We start from the raw sequence: 13,269 nt of genomic DNA, 5'->3' as shown, positions 1-13,269 counted from the left end.
CTAATATCCAAAAGCTATAAGGAACTTAAATAAATTTACAAGAAAAAAATACCCATTAAATGTTGTCAAAGTACATGAACAGACACTTTTATTATTTATTTATTTATTTATTTAGAGACAGAGTCTCACTCTCTCACCCAGGCTGGAGTGCAGTGGTGCAATCTTAGCTTGCTGCAACCTCCACCTTCCGGGGTTATGCAATTCTCCTCTCTCAGCCTCTCAAGTAGCTGTGATTACAGGTGCATGCCACCACGCCCGGGTATTTTTTTTGTATTTTTAGTAGAGACAGGGTTTCACCATGTTGGCCAGGCTGGTTTTGAACTCCTGACCTCAAGTGATCCACCTGCCTCGACCTCCCAAAGTGCTAGGATTACAGGTGTGAGCCACTGCATCCAGCTGAACAGGCACTTTTCAAAAGAAGACATTCATGTGGCCAACAAGCGTATGAAAAAAATGCACAACATCACTAGTCATTAGAGAAATGTAAATCAAAACCACAATGAAATACTGTCTCATACTGGTCAGAATGGCTGTTACTAAAACATCGAAAAATAACAGATGCTGGTGAGGTTGTGGAGAAAAGGGAATACTTATGCACGGCTGGTGGGACTGTAAATTAGTTCAGCCATTGTGGAAAGCAGTTTGGCAATTTCTCAACTTAAAATAGAATTACCATTTAACCCAGCAATTCCATTATTGAGTATACATAAATCACTCTACCATAAAGACACATGCATGCATATGTTCATTGCAGCACTATTAACAATAGTAAAGAGATGGAATCAACCTAAATGTCCATCAGTGGCAGACTGGATAGAGAAAATGTGATATGTATTCACCACGGAATACTATGCAGCCATTAAAAAATAATGAGATCACGTCCTTTGCAGCAACATGAATGGAGCTGGAGGCCATTATCCTAAGCAAACTAACACAGGAACAGAAAACCAAATACTGCATGCTTTCACTTATAAGTGGGAGCTAAACATTGAGTACATATGCACACAAGAAAGGAACAACAGACATCAAGGCCTACTTGAGGGTGGGGGGAGGCAGGAGGGTGAGGATCGAAAAATTACCTAGCAGATGCTATGCTTATTACCTGAGTAACAAAATAATCTCTTCATCAATCCCTGAGACATGCAATTTACGTATATAACAAACCTGCACATGTACCTCTGAACCTAAAAGTTAGAAAATCAAATCAGACCAGTATGAATTTTTATGTAAAAGTCAGCTACAGGCCAGCATAGTGTGGAACACATGTGCTAGTTTAATTTGGCTTCCATAATCATGAAAATAAATAGGTATTACTGATAGAAAGATGATGGGGACAGAGAGGTGAAAATGAATGTCTATTTGATTTGGATTTGTATTATCTCCTTTAGGTGTTAATGTTACTGAATCTTGTCCTTCACCAATAGCACCACAACTCTTTCCTTATAGACATCTAGTAGGGAAACTATTCCCTGAAAAACGAGTTTAAGGGCTCTAAGCTCTAGGCCATCCAATTGGGATCAGAGTTGGAACCTAGTGCCTTAGGGAGATTTTTTTCCTTTTCTCTAAGTTTCTATGTCATTCATTTGGCCAGAACCTCTATAAGCAATAAAATATTTTGTGACAAAGGGAAACAGTTATTTTTAATAATCGTTTTATTGTATATAAACATATTCAGAAAATACTGAATTTTTTAAGATTTGAAAACAATATTTTTAACTTGTTACCAAGTGTTTTCTTTATTTGTTCAGTGTTGTCTGGACCAACACTTCCTAAAGTGTGATCTATAAGCCCTTGGGGATCCATAAGACCCTTTCCAGGAGAAAGAGGGGGAGAGGAAGGACCTATAAACTATTTTCAAATAGTAGTAAGATATCTGTCTTTTTCACTCTGTTGACAGTTGTGCTCATGGTGTAAAAACAATGGTAGACACAACTGCTGATACCTTAGTATAAACCAAGGCAGTGGTGCCAACAGTACTCACTATGTTTCTCACTGCTAGGCACTTGTATGGTGAACTGTAATTAAGAGTTTAGTTGTTGTTGTAAATATAGGTTGGTGCAAAAATAATTGCGTTTTTTTCCATTAAAAGTAAAATAAAATTTATATTAATTGCATTAAATCTCAACACTTTAGTACATATTCTTTGTGATGAAATGTGAAGTACATTTAAAACAGTTCTGCTGCACGTCAAAGTAAGCTGTCTCTAGGAAAAGCACTTGTGTGATATTTGGGGCTGTGAATTGAACTAGCCTTTTTTTTTAAATAAAACATCATTTTTACTTAACAATTGACAGGCAAACTGTGATTATTCAGACTAAACCATTTGACATACATTTACTTGAAAATGAACAAAATGGGCCTGTCACTTCAAATAAAACAAGTTATAATATTTATTGTCCATAAAACATTTGAGCTTTCAAATGAAAATTAGAATTTTGTAGAACTTATTCAGTCATCCTTCAGTGTCCAAGGGGGATTGGTTCTAGGACCCCTGCAGATACCAAAACCTGAGGATGCAAGTTCCCAACATACAATGGCATAGTATTTGCATATAGTCTACACACATCCTCCTGAATCCTTAAATAATCTCTAGATTACTTCTAATACCTAATACAATGTAAACACTGTGTAAGTTGTTGTTATACTAGATTGGGTTTGTTGTTTAGAGATAGGGTAATGCTCTGTTGTCCAGGCTGGACTCCTGGGCCAAAGTGATTTGCCCACCTCAGACTCTGGGGCAGCTCAGACTACAGGCATGTGCACTGCACTCAGCTGTTTTTTTTTGTTTTTGTTTTTGTTTTTGTTTTAATTCATATTATTTTTGCATTGTCTTGGATAAAGAAACTTTCACATCTGCAGATTCAAACCACAAGTGTATCAAAAGTATTGTATGTGCTATTGAGAGCTTGACGTCCTTCCAAAATGTACAGACTTTTCTAAAAAGATAAGCACGATATTAACAAATGGGATTTTTTTATGACATAATGCATTTATCAGTATTTGGAAGACCTGCATAACTCCACAAACTGATACACCAAAATGACCAATGCATGATATTACCAGTGGATTTTAATTCAACAAGGTATGAAAGGTTTATTGATATGACTTCTGAGTCCAAACTGTAAATAATATTTGAAAAACTACCACTTGCTGAGTTGGGGTGTAGTATCAAAGAAAAATATCCACAATTATCTGAAAATACCCTCCCATTTCCGGCTACATATCTGAGGCTGGATTTTCTCCAAATACTATAACCAAAATAACAAATGGCAATATACCCAATTTAGAAGCAGATAAGAGAATCCATCTCTTTTTTAATTAACCCAGATATTAAAGAAATTTGAAAAATGTTAAACACTGCCCTTCTTACCACCATTTTTTTTTTTGCTAGGGAAGATAGTTATTTTGCACAAAAAATATGTTATTTATTATTGCTATTTATAATGAATTAATACATATTTTCTAATTTCTCAGTTTTCATTTCCAAAATGGTAATTATCAGTAGATACAACCTATACAATCAAAAGCCTTTTGCGTTTCTTAATAATTTTTAAGAATGCTAATGGATCCTGGTTAGGATGCAGTGGCTCATACCTGTTATGCCAGCACTTTGGGAGGCCGAGGTTGGCGGATCACCTGAGGTCGGATCACCTGAGGTTGGGAGTTCGAGACCAGCCTGACCAACAAGGAGAAACTCCGTCTCTACTAAAAATACAAAATTAGCCTGGCATGGTGGCGTGCACCTGTAATCCCAGCTGGCTGAGGCAGGAGAATTGTTTAAACCTGGGAGGTGGAGTTGCGGTGAGCCGAGATCTCACCATTGCACTCCAGCCTGGGCAACAAGAGCGAAACTCTGTTAAAAAAAAAAAAAAAAAAAAAAGAATGTAAGCGAATCCTGAGAACAAAAATGTTTGAGAATGATTAATGTAAGCAAATTTGACTTACGTAGGATACTCAGTTTAGTTCACAGATATTTCTATAAACCAAGTGGAAGCAGGGTGTGGCAAATATCAGCCATGGATTGAATTGCAGTTATATGCAGTTAACTGCATAAATAACATGTATAACATGCAGTTATACATGTTCTGATATAAAGTTACTATATTATTTCAAATATATTTTCGCATTTAACTTTCCACAGATGCAATTGGTTTTATGCAATATGGTTGGAAAAATTATTGCTGCACAGTAACACTCTTTTAAATAGTATAAGACTTAACTAAAACTTACTGAAACAACATTCTGACACCAAAGAATTATTTTGCTTGTTTAGTACCTTTTAATTGATGTGATTAGTTTTGGCTGCCAAAGTTTCATGACTAGTAAATATTATTTTCATGTCAAATGCAAATTATTTTATTATAGAATAGCTATAGCAATTTAGTAAAGTCAAAGTTCTTAGAAAAAGGGGGTACTGAAGAGCAGAATTGATTTATTGCATATGAAATCTTATCCAAAGCAGTTGATTCTTCTCCTTTTTATCAGGTACTTGACTTTTTAGTAATAGCTGATAAGTATATAGATAATAATTTTATGAGAAAAATGAATTCTGATTCCATCATTTATACTAGGGCCATGGTTCTCTATTTTCTATGTTATTATCATTGTTGCTTTAGAAATAGTAAAAAGCATCTATTTAAATGAGACTTGTGTTGTAGAATTGGGACTGTATGTACAAATCACATGTGCCCTGGCTTAGTCATTGAGTGTTGGCAGACTATATGTTTATATATTTTAACTTGACTTCTGAAAATTTAACATTGAAAAGGTTTTATTTAAAATTATGTTCTTTTCAAAAGAAGATATGCATGTGGCCAACAAGCATATGAAAAAAGCGCTCAATATCACTGATCATTGGAGAAATGCAAATCAAAAACGACAGTGAGATACCATCTCATACCAGTCAGAATGGCTATTATTAAAAAGTCAAAAAATAACAGATACTGGCGAGGTTGTGGAGAAAAGGGAACGTTTATACACCGCTGGTGGGAGTGTAAATTAGTTCAGCCTGTGGAAAGCAGTATGGCAATTCCTCAAAGAGCTAAAAACAGAACTACCATTCGACCTACCAATCCCATTACTGAGTTTATATCCAAGGGAATATAAATCCATCTACCCTAAAGACACATGCACACGAACATTCATTGCAGCACTATTCACAATAGAAAAAAACATGCAATCAACCTGCATACCCATCAGTGATACATTAGATAAATAAAATACGGTACATATACAGCAAGGAATACTATGCATCCATAAAAAAGAATGGCATCATGTCTTTTGCGGGAACATGGACAGAGCTGGAGGCCATCATCCTTGGCAAACTAACGCAGGAACAGAAAACTAAATACCTCGTGTTCTCACTTATAAATGGGAGCTAAATGGTGATGACTCATGGACACAAAAAAAGGAACAACAGACATTAGGGCCTGCTTGAGAGTGGATGTTTGGAGGGGGGAGAGGATCAGAAAAAATAACTAATAGGTACTAGGCTTAATACCTGGGTGATGAAATGTGTACAACAAACCTCTGTGACATGAGTTTACCTATATAACAAACCTGTACATGTAACCCTGAACCTAAAATAATAGTTTAAAAAAGTAATAAAAACATAAAATTATGTTGAGAATATTTCAGCTAGATTTGTAGTTCAGATTGATAGTTATTACAAATGAGGTTTAACAAATTCTTTTTTTTAAATTATACTTTAAGTTTTAGGGTACATGTGCACAACATGCAGGTTAGTTACATATGTATACATGTGCCATGTTGGTGTGCTGCACCCATTAACTCGTCATTTAACATTAGGTATATCTCCTAATACTATCCCTCCCCCCTCCCCCCACCCCACAATAGGCCCCGGTGTGTGATGTTCCCCTTCCTGTGTCCATGTGTTCTCATTGTTCAATTCCCACCTATGAGTGAGAACATGCAGTGTTTGGTTTTTGGTCCTTGCGATAGTTTGCTGAGAATGATGGTTTCCAGCTTTTACACTGTTGATGGGACTGTAAACTAGTTCAACCATTGTGGAAGTCAGTGTGGCGATTCCTCAGGGATCTAGAACTAGAAATACCATTTGACCCAGCCATCCCATTACTGGGTATATACCTAGAGGATTATAAATCATGCTGCTATAAAGACACATGCACACATATGTTTATTGTGGCACTATTCACAATAGCAAAGACTTGGAACCAACCCAAATGTCCAACAATGATAGACTAGATTAAGAAAATGTGGCACATATACACCATGGAATACTACGCAGCCATAAAAAATGATGAGTTCATGTCCTGTGTAGGGACATGGATGAAGCTGGAAACAAATTCTTATTTATAGTAAGTCTCCAGAAAACCTGAAGGTAATTGTGAATGGATAGGATAATTCTATCCATTTAGGAGAATTCTAAACCTCTGCTCTTTAAATAAGATCAAGAGAGGATTCCTGCCAACCCTTGCCCATGGGAAATTTTTGAGGCAATTCAAATTGCAAACAAGCCTGGTGAGAATCCAATATATATCTATAAAATATGAATAGGAAGGCTGTCAGTAAAGGAGAGATTGTAAGCCTCGTAAGAAAAAGTTGGAAAGTTATGGGACAGAGAATGGCCTTTTCATATATTGTGTAAAACTAAATCCTGATAGAATGTGTCACCCATTTTCTCTACTCCACACATGTAGTTTTCATTAGTCTCGGTGTTCATGTGATAGCCTTGGAAATATGAAGTGGAAATTGGGCACAGGAAATGGGTAAAATGCTTTGCATACCTTTAAAAATAGGCTTTCAGTGTTCTGAAGCATTTCCTAAGCAGATCTTTGATTTTCCAAGGTCTATAGATAATTTAACTCCACTATTCTTTTTTCCTGGAATTCCATTCTTCTTGTTGCTCTCTATTCTTTTATACCTCTCAGTAGCTTGAGGTTAAAATTCTGCTCTTTTAAATCATATGTACAAGGCTAGAACAGTTGATCTATTTTTTAATTTTAGAAATGCTATTTTGAGAATTTGTTTACTTATGTGTGAAATAAAATAGATTTTCCAAAGTTACATATTTTGGGGACATTGTTGCCATTCTCTTTCCTATTTTGCATCTGGCAATCTAGAAAGGGTAGAATTACTCAGGGTAATTTTTTGGAAAATGTAATGAACAGTCAAGTGAATGGGTATTTAGAAAGCATGAGGTATGTGAGAGGAAGTAGTGTGGTTGCTCGCCAAAGCTTGGAAAATATCATTCAAGTCTCCAAGACCATGAATAGTGGCTGAAGACTCAGACTCCTATAAAACAGAAACACTTAAACCAAGATGCTTCTTTGACTGGAACCAGATCCAGGAATGGTAGTAAATAAGGATTTTGTTCTGTGAGCAATGATGTTGACCTTTAACTAGGAAATAAACCCCGAGCCCAGAACCAAAGCACTCTGCTTTCTTGATGGACAGAGTATTGAGAGAAATACCTTTGCTATTGACCTGTGTCCTATGACTAAAGGAGAACATTAGAGAATATTGACCAAGTGTTTACACTTTGAAAATTCTACTTATCTAAGGCAAGATTGAGAGTCATGTGAATACTTGAATATAAAATTACAAGACAAAATGAATAATACTTGTAGTGGTTTGCAGTATAGGCATTTTAAATTGAATCACACAGATTATTTACCAAAAACGTGGCTAAAAAGACATATATGTCAAGTAAATTAAAAGAGGACATCTGTGAACACAAATTCAAGTGTTTATTTCAATTCAAGAAAATATAATTCAATACCATTCATTTACCAAGACTGTGATAGAAGATGAATAATAAATTTTAATTTCATATAAGTTATATGCCAGAATTAGATCTTTGGAATGGATGTTTCCCTCCCAGCTATCTTGAGTCATTGAAGCAGAAACTCACTTGTACAGAAACATGGAGGTAAGTAGCTTTCCTGAGGGCCATATTCCAACACTTTCCTCTCTTGAATTATTTCTTTGGGCTTTGTCTTCTTCCTTAGAGGAACTCTAAATCCTTACATCTTTGAAAAGAGATAATTAAAGGCAGTTTTTGTAATATAACCACTTTCTTACTCTGATGATAGGAATGCTATTGTTACTAAATCAAGGGGTCGTCTGTCCTGTTAGAAGTTTTCTGTATAGGTTAGAGTTAAATAACTACCCAAAAAGATAATTTAAGTATTTAAAAACCTGTTTATTTCTACCTCCAGATAGATACTATTTAAATGAGAACAAACATATGTCTTAAAATTAGTATTAATTCTCGTAGACTAAATAATGGTCCCCTAAGATATCTACATCCTAATCACCAGAACCTGTGAATGTAATCTTACTTGGAAAAAAGGACTCTAAAGATGTGATTAAATTAAGGATTTTGAAATAAGGGGATTACCCGGATCTATTTGAGCAGGCCCAAAATGTAATCACAAATGTCCTTATAAGAGAGAGGCACAGAGATTTGACAACAGAAGGAAAAAAAGTGACATGATAATGGAAAGTGAGACGTGATTTGGGGCTACTAGCCAAGAAAGCAAATTCTTTTCCTGGAACTTCCAGAAGGAACTAGCTCTGCTAACCTCTTGATTTTAGCCCCGTAAGATTTCTTTCTGACTTCTGATCTTTGGAACTGTAAGAGAATACATTTGTATTGATTGGAGCCACTTACTTTGTGGTAGTTGTTACAGCTGCATCAGCAAAATCATACCATAATGTTCAACAAAATGGCACTAGGCCACTTTCATAAAGATTTTACATTTTTTTCCTCCCAGTAATTTTCTAGAAAGAAGAATTATATGACATGATCTTCCACAAATGCAAACATCTGGAAAATTATTTATTGTTACAATCAGTTTTTACACTTTTGCCGTTAGTTACATATACCAGAAAATGGCCCAAAAATGTATAACTGTGACCCATAATAAATTAATCACATGGCCTCTATTATTCCATATTGCAGAATCTGTTGTTTATTCATAAGAACATTTTTCTTATGAAAAAGTGAGTTCTATTATGCATAGTATTAAAAATTTTTATATGACGAGGCTGTCCTCATCCAATTATAAGAGTAAATACTGTCAAATTGTCAGCCCATAAACCTACTGCATTCAAATGATGTATTTTTAATAACTAAAGTACCTTTAAAATGGGAGGTAAGCCTGGGTCTTCCATAAATACAAGTTTTATTTTAAAATTTTTCTTCCAATTTATTATCTTCACTCTGGCAATAACTTGGAAAAAATTCTGAGGCAGACACTTTAGTGTAGAGAAAATTGGCTTGTCATAACATACAAAAAATAACATTGTAATTCCTACTCCTTTCACTAAATATTTAACCTTAAACAAATCATTGTCTTTGAAATAAAGAATTTGGATTAGATGATCTTGAAAGGCCCTTCAGATACCACATTCTGCAATTCTGTGAATGTTTATAGTAATGATATTTAACTTATAGGAATTATGACAGTATTTGGCACTAAAATATAAATTGGTCTAAAATTTTCCTTTTTTAAATTATAATGCTTATTTTTTATACAAATTTTAGTTTTTTTAAATTGCAAAATTACAATGCATTTTAAACTGATATTTTAGAGTACATGAATTTAAAATTTTAATTTTTAGGTAATTCTATGGAAATAAAGTACAGATATCAGATTTACAATTAACGATGATTTTTGTACTAACTGTAGATTGAAGGTAGATGTTTTCTGTGGAAATTCTAGGGCTACAAGTATTTTCATAGCTTTCTTAGGGAAAAAGGAAGATATACCAATTAGATCACTGAGAACTGTGGCAAATCAGACTACATCTTGAAGAAATAGTCATCCCCTTTAGGGAAGGCACAGAAATAATATTAGGAAAGTCTTGAGATCAGTGATAAGAAAGCAATTTAAACAGCTGTTGCATTCCAGAAAATGCTTGTTTGACACACTTTTAGGAAGGGGAAGTAGATAAAATAAACACTACTATCAAGAAGCTCATGTATCTAGTGTTTACAAAAGCTTCTCCAAAATCATTCCAGTTAGTCTAAGAACAAACCCTCAGATAAGTGAGCATTCCAAATCCAGTGGAAAAGAAAAAGTTACACCTACGTTTTAAAAAGCTGCAAGAGGTTCCAAATTACTTACTTCAAGGAGTAGCAATTTCTGTTGGCAAGATGCATGAAAAGTGTTAGCCTCATGGGAATCCATTTGTGACAACAGAGCAGAAAGCGGCCCCTGCTCTAACAATAAAAAAGTGACAGATAATATAGAAGTAATCAATCTGAAAGGTATAGAATATTTAAACCATGAAATGCCTAAAAAGCCATAAGCGAGATCTTAAAATCAATATAGGATGCTACTGAAAGTCAGAGTAATGACTCAAGAATAGGAATGTTATACTGGTCCCAGAAAGGTTTTGTGTTAAGGTCAACAGCAAGGAGGTAAAATACTATGTCTGTGTATTTTTTTAAAACCACATTACTGTTAGATTGTTTTTTATAAAAGAGAAAAATTGTGCTGATGTTTTATAATATTAAAAGTGACTTAAAATACATTTAATATTTTCTAACATTTTGGTCTGTATTAATATCATTCCAAACTATTTCATGAGAACAAAATCATATTAGGTCATTTAAAAGAAGGGTTACAGAAAGCATAGAACCTAATAAGTGCTTAGGTCTGGGAAGACTTAACTGGTTTTATCAGCACTTCACTTAAAATAGTCCTAAATGCAAGCAATGTGATTGCTTGTATCTAGGAAACTAAGAGGCAGTAAATCACATTTCAATGTGTATGACTGGAAAGTCAAAGGCAGAAGTATTTCTAGGTTTAATTTGGAAGATCAATCACAGATATTAAAAATATATCTGAGAGGAAAGAAATACTACTGTATTCTGGTACTCTTTGAAACTTTTTTTTTATTCATCCAGTTATCAGAAAATTGGGAATAATGAAAGGAGCATTTCCAGACATGTTTAAAACCAAAGAAAGTACTTAGCCATCATATTGATTTATTGAACCCACTTAAAAAATTATATGTAGACTGTTCTGAATCCATTGTATGTTGGATACAAAGTTTTAACCTATCTTCCTCCTTTCTAAGATAAATGTAGAGATAAAATGGTAACAATATTTCCTGGAATTAGATTTTATGAGCCAAGGCTAATTTTTTTGCCAACTGAATACCAGGCATTGCTATAGGAGCAGGGAAACTGGAAACCTTGTTTAGCTTATTTCTGTCTCTGGTACGTACATCTATTAGCAAGATCAGAAACTCTCGTAGTGGAAATCTTTTCCATCCCTCTCCCCACAACTCCAGCTCTTGCCAAAATCTTTGTATTTTAATTACAGCATCTGAAACAATTCACTACTTCTTCTTTTGCTTTTATTTTCTCTCTTTTTTTTTTTTTTTTGAGAGGGAGGGTTAGGAAGCAAAAATGATAGGAGAAATGGAGAAAATAAGAGCTCTTGTTAAGAAAGAATTGACTGTAAGTTTGCTTTGGAACAGCCCAGAAGTGCCACGCAGAATTAAAATCACAAACAGGTTAGTGAGAAATACTTCTTTCCTTTTACAATGCCTGTTATTTTTGCTACCTGGGAGTTTTTGTTTTCCTTTATGGGTGATATTTCCACATATATTTCAGATTGTTTAAAAGAAAACGTTTTCAGCAGAGTGCGGTGGCTCACACCTGTAATCCCAGCACTTTGGGAGGCAGAGGCGGGCGGATCACAAGGTCAGGAGTTTGAGACCAGCCTGGCCAACATTGTGAAATCTCAACTCCACTAAAAATACAAAAAATTAGCTGGGCGTGGTGGCAGGTGCCTGTAATCCCAGCTACTCGGGTGGCTGAGGCAGGAGAATCGCTTGAACCCGGGAGGCAGAGGTTGCAGTGAGCCGAGATCACGCCATTGCACTCCACCCCGGGCGACAGTGCGAGACTCCGTCTCAAAAAAAAAAAAAAAAAAAAGTGTTTTCTAGCTGGCCAGACATCTGTCAACATGCTCTGTATCCTCAAAGATAACTACAGTAACCTGCTTTTTTTTTTTTTACTAAAGATTTCTCTTGAAACGTTCTGACCATTTTTAAGTTAAACTTCCTCATTTTCAGTAGGGGTAGCCCCTGATAACATTCATTTTGTATATACAATTAAGTATGAATCATCAACTTTTTCAGTCATTTAACCACCATGAAATACCCCCAGTAATGTAGGACTTTATGTTTCTGTATCATTTCCATGTCTGGGTCTGCTAGTATGTGTTCCTGGCCCTAATGCAAACATTAGCTGTGTCCTGTCTCCTTCTCTACTTTTCTTCCACAATACAGATCATCCTCTCTTTAAGCTCTTATAAGAAAAGTCAACCATCAAGTAGGTCCCAAGAAGTGTTTGACAAAAAAATTGCCTGAGATGCCTAATATTCAAGATAATTAATTTTAAAAACTAGATGTTTGTAACTGATCTTTTTCTTTTTTTCTCATTTTAAATTAGACCACCAGAAAGTAATGCACCTGAGATTTTCATGATTACTCTCTGTTTTTAATTTGATTGATTTCTACTCTGATTTTCCTAATTCTACTTACTTTCGGTTAAGTTTCTTTGTCTAGCTTCTAAAAGTAAAAATTTAGATAACTGATTTTAAACCTTGTTTCTCCTAATAAAAGCAAATATGTTATAAGATATTATCTAAGCATAGCTTTAGGTATATCACACATATTTTAATATTTTTATCTTTGTATTTTCATTCTACCCTAAATGTTCAAATTTCCCATGCAGTTTCTTTTTTTAACCCATGAGATATTTAGAAATGTGTTCTTTAATTCACAAATATTTAAGGATTTTCTCGATATCTTAGTGTCATTGGTTTACAATGAAGTCTATGTTGGTCAGAGAACATACATTGTACAAATTCATTTTTGTAATTTACCGCAGCTTATATTATAATTTATTGTCTATTTAGGTGAAGTTCTTTTGCATTTGAAAAGGATGTATATTCTGCAATTGTTAGACACAAAATCTATAATCTCAATTATGTTAAGATAATTGTTCTTTTCTACAACTTCTATAAACTTAATGATTTATTTGGTATTCTATCAATTACTGGATGAGAGGTGTTGAAATCTCCCGCTATGATTACAGATTTGTTTAGTTCTGTTGGCTTTTGCTCCATGTATATTGAAGCTTTGTTAGATATTTATACATATTTATGACTGTTATATCTTTTTAACCAATCGACCCTTTATAAAATGACCTTTATCACTGATAATATTCCATGTCTTAATGCATGTTTTGTCTGATATTTT

The 13,269-nt window shown here is 34.5% G+C and overlaps 1 protein-coding gene and 1 long non-coding RNA gene across 3 annotated transcripts in view; one reads left to right on the top strand and one right to left on the bottom strand.

Moving 5' to 3' along the window:
- CCDC178 (coiled-coil domain containing 178) overlaps positions 1 to 13,269 on the top strand; it is a 495,421-nt gene that overhangs the window by 262,550 nt on the left and 219,602 nt on the right. The gene's annotated exons all lie outside the window — the stretch shown is intronic.
- Positions 9,145 to 13,269, bottom strand: part of LOC129528240 (uncharacterized) — a 42,505-nt gene continuing 38,380 nt past the window's right edge. Inside the window, exons 4-5 of the long non-coding RNA XR_010131227.1 lie at positions 10,116 to 10,210; positions 9,145 to 9,243 (exon numbers count right to left, since the gene is read on the bottom strand). This is a non-coding gene — a long non-coding RNA (uncharacterized lncRNA). The remainder of the gene's footprint in view (positions 9,244 to 10,115; positions 10,211 to 13,269) is intronic.

The sequence above is a fragment of the Gorilla gorilla genome, chromosome 17 (genome assembly GCF_029281585.2).
Source record: "Gorilla gorilla gorilla isolate KB3781 chromosome 17, NHGRI_mGorGor1-v2.1_pri, whole genome shotgun sequence".
In the NCBI taxonomy this organism is placed as follows: domain Eukaryota; kingdom Metazoa; phylum Chordata; class Mammalia; order Primates; family Hominidae; genus Gorilla; species Gorilla gorilla.
Note: the sequence above shows the minus strand (reverse complement) of the source record. Positions and strands in the feature narration are given on the sequence as shown.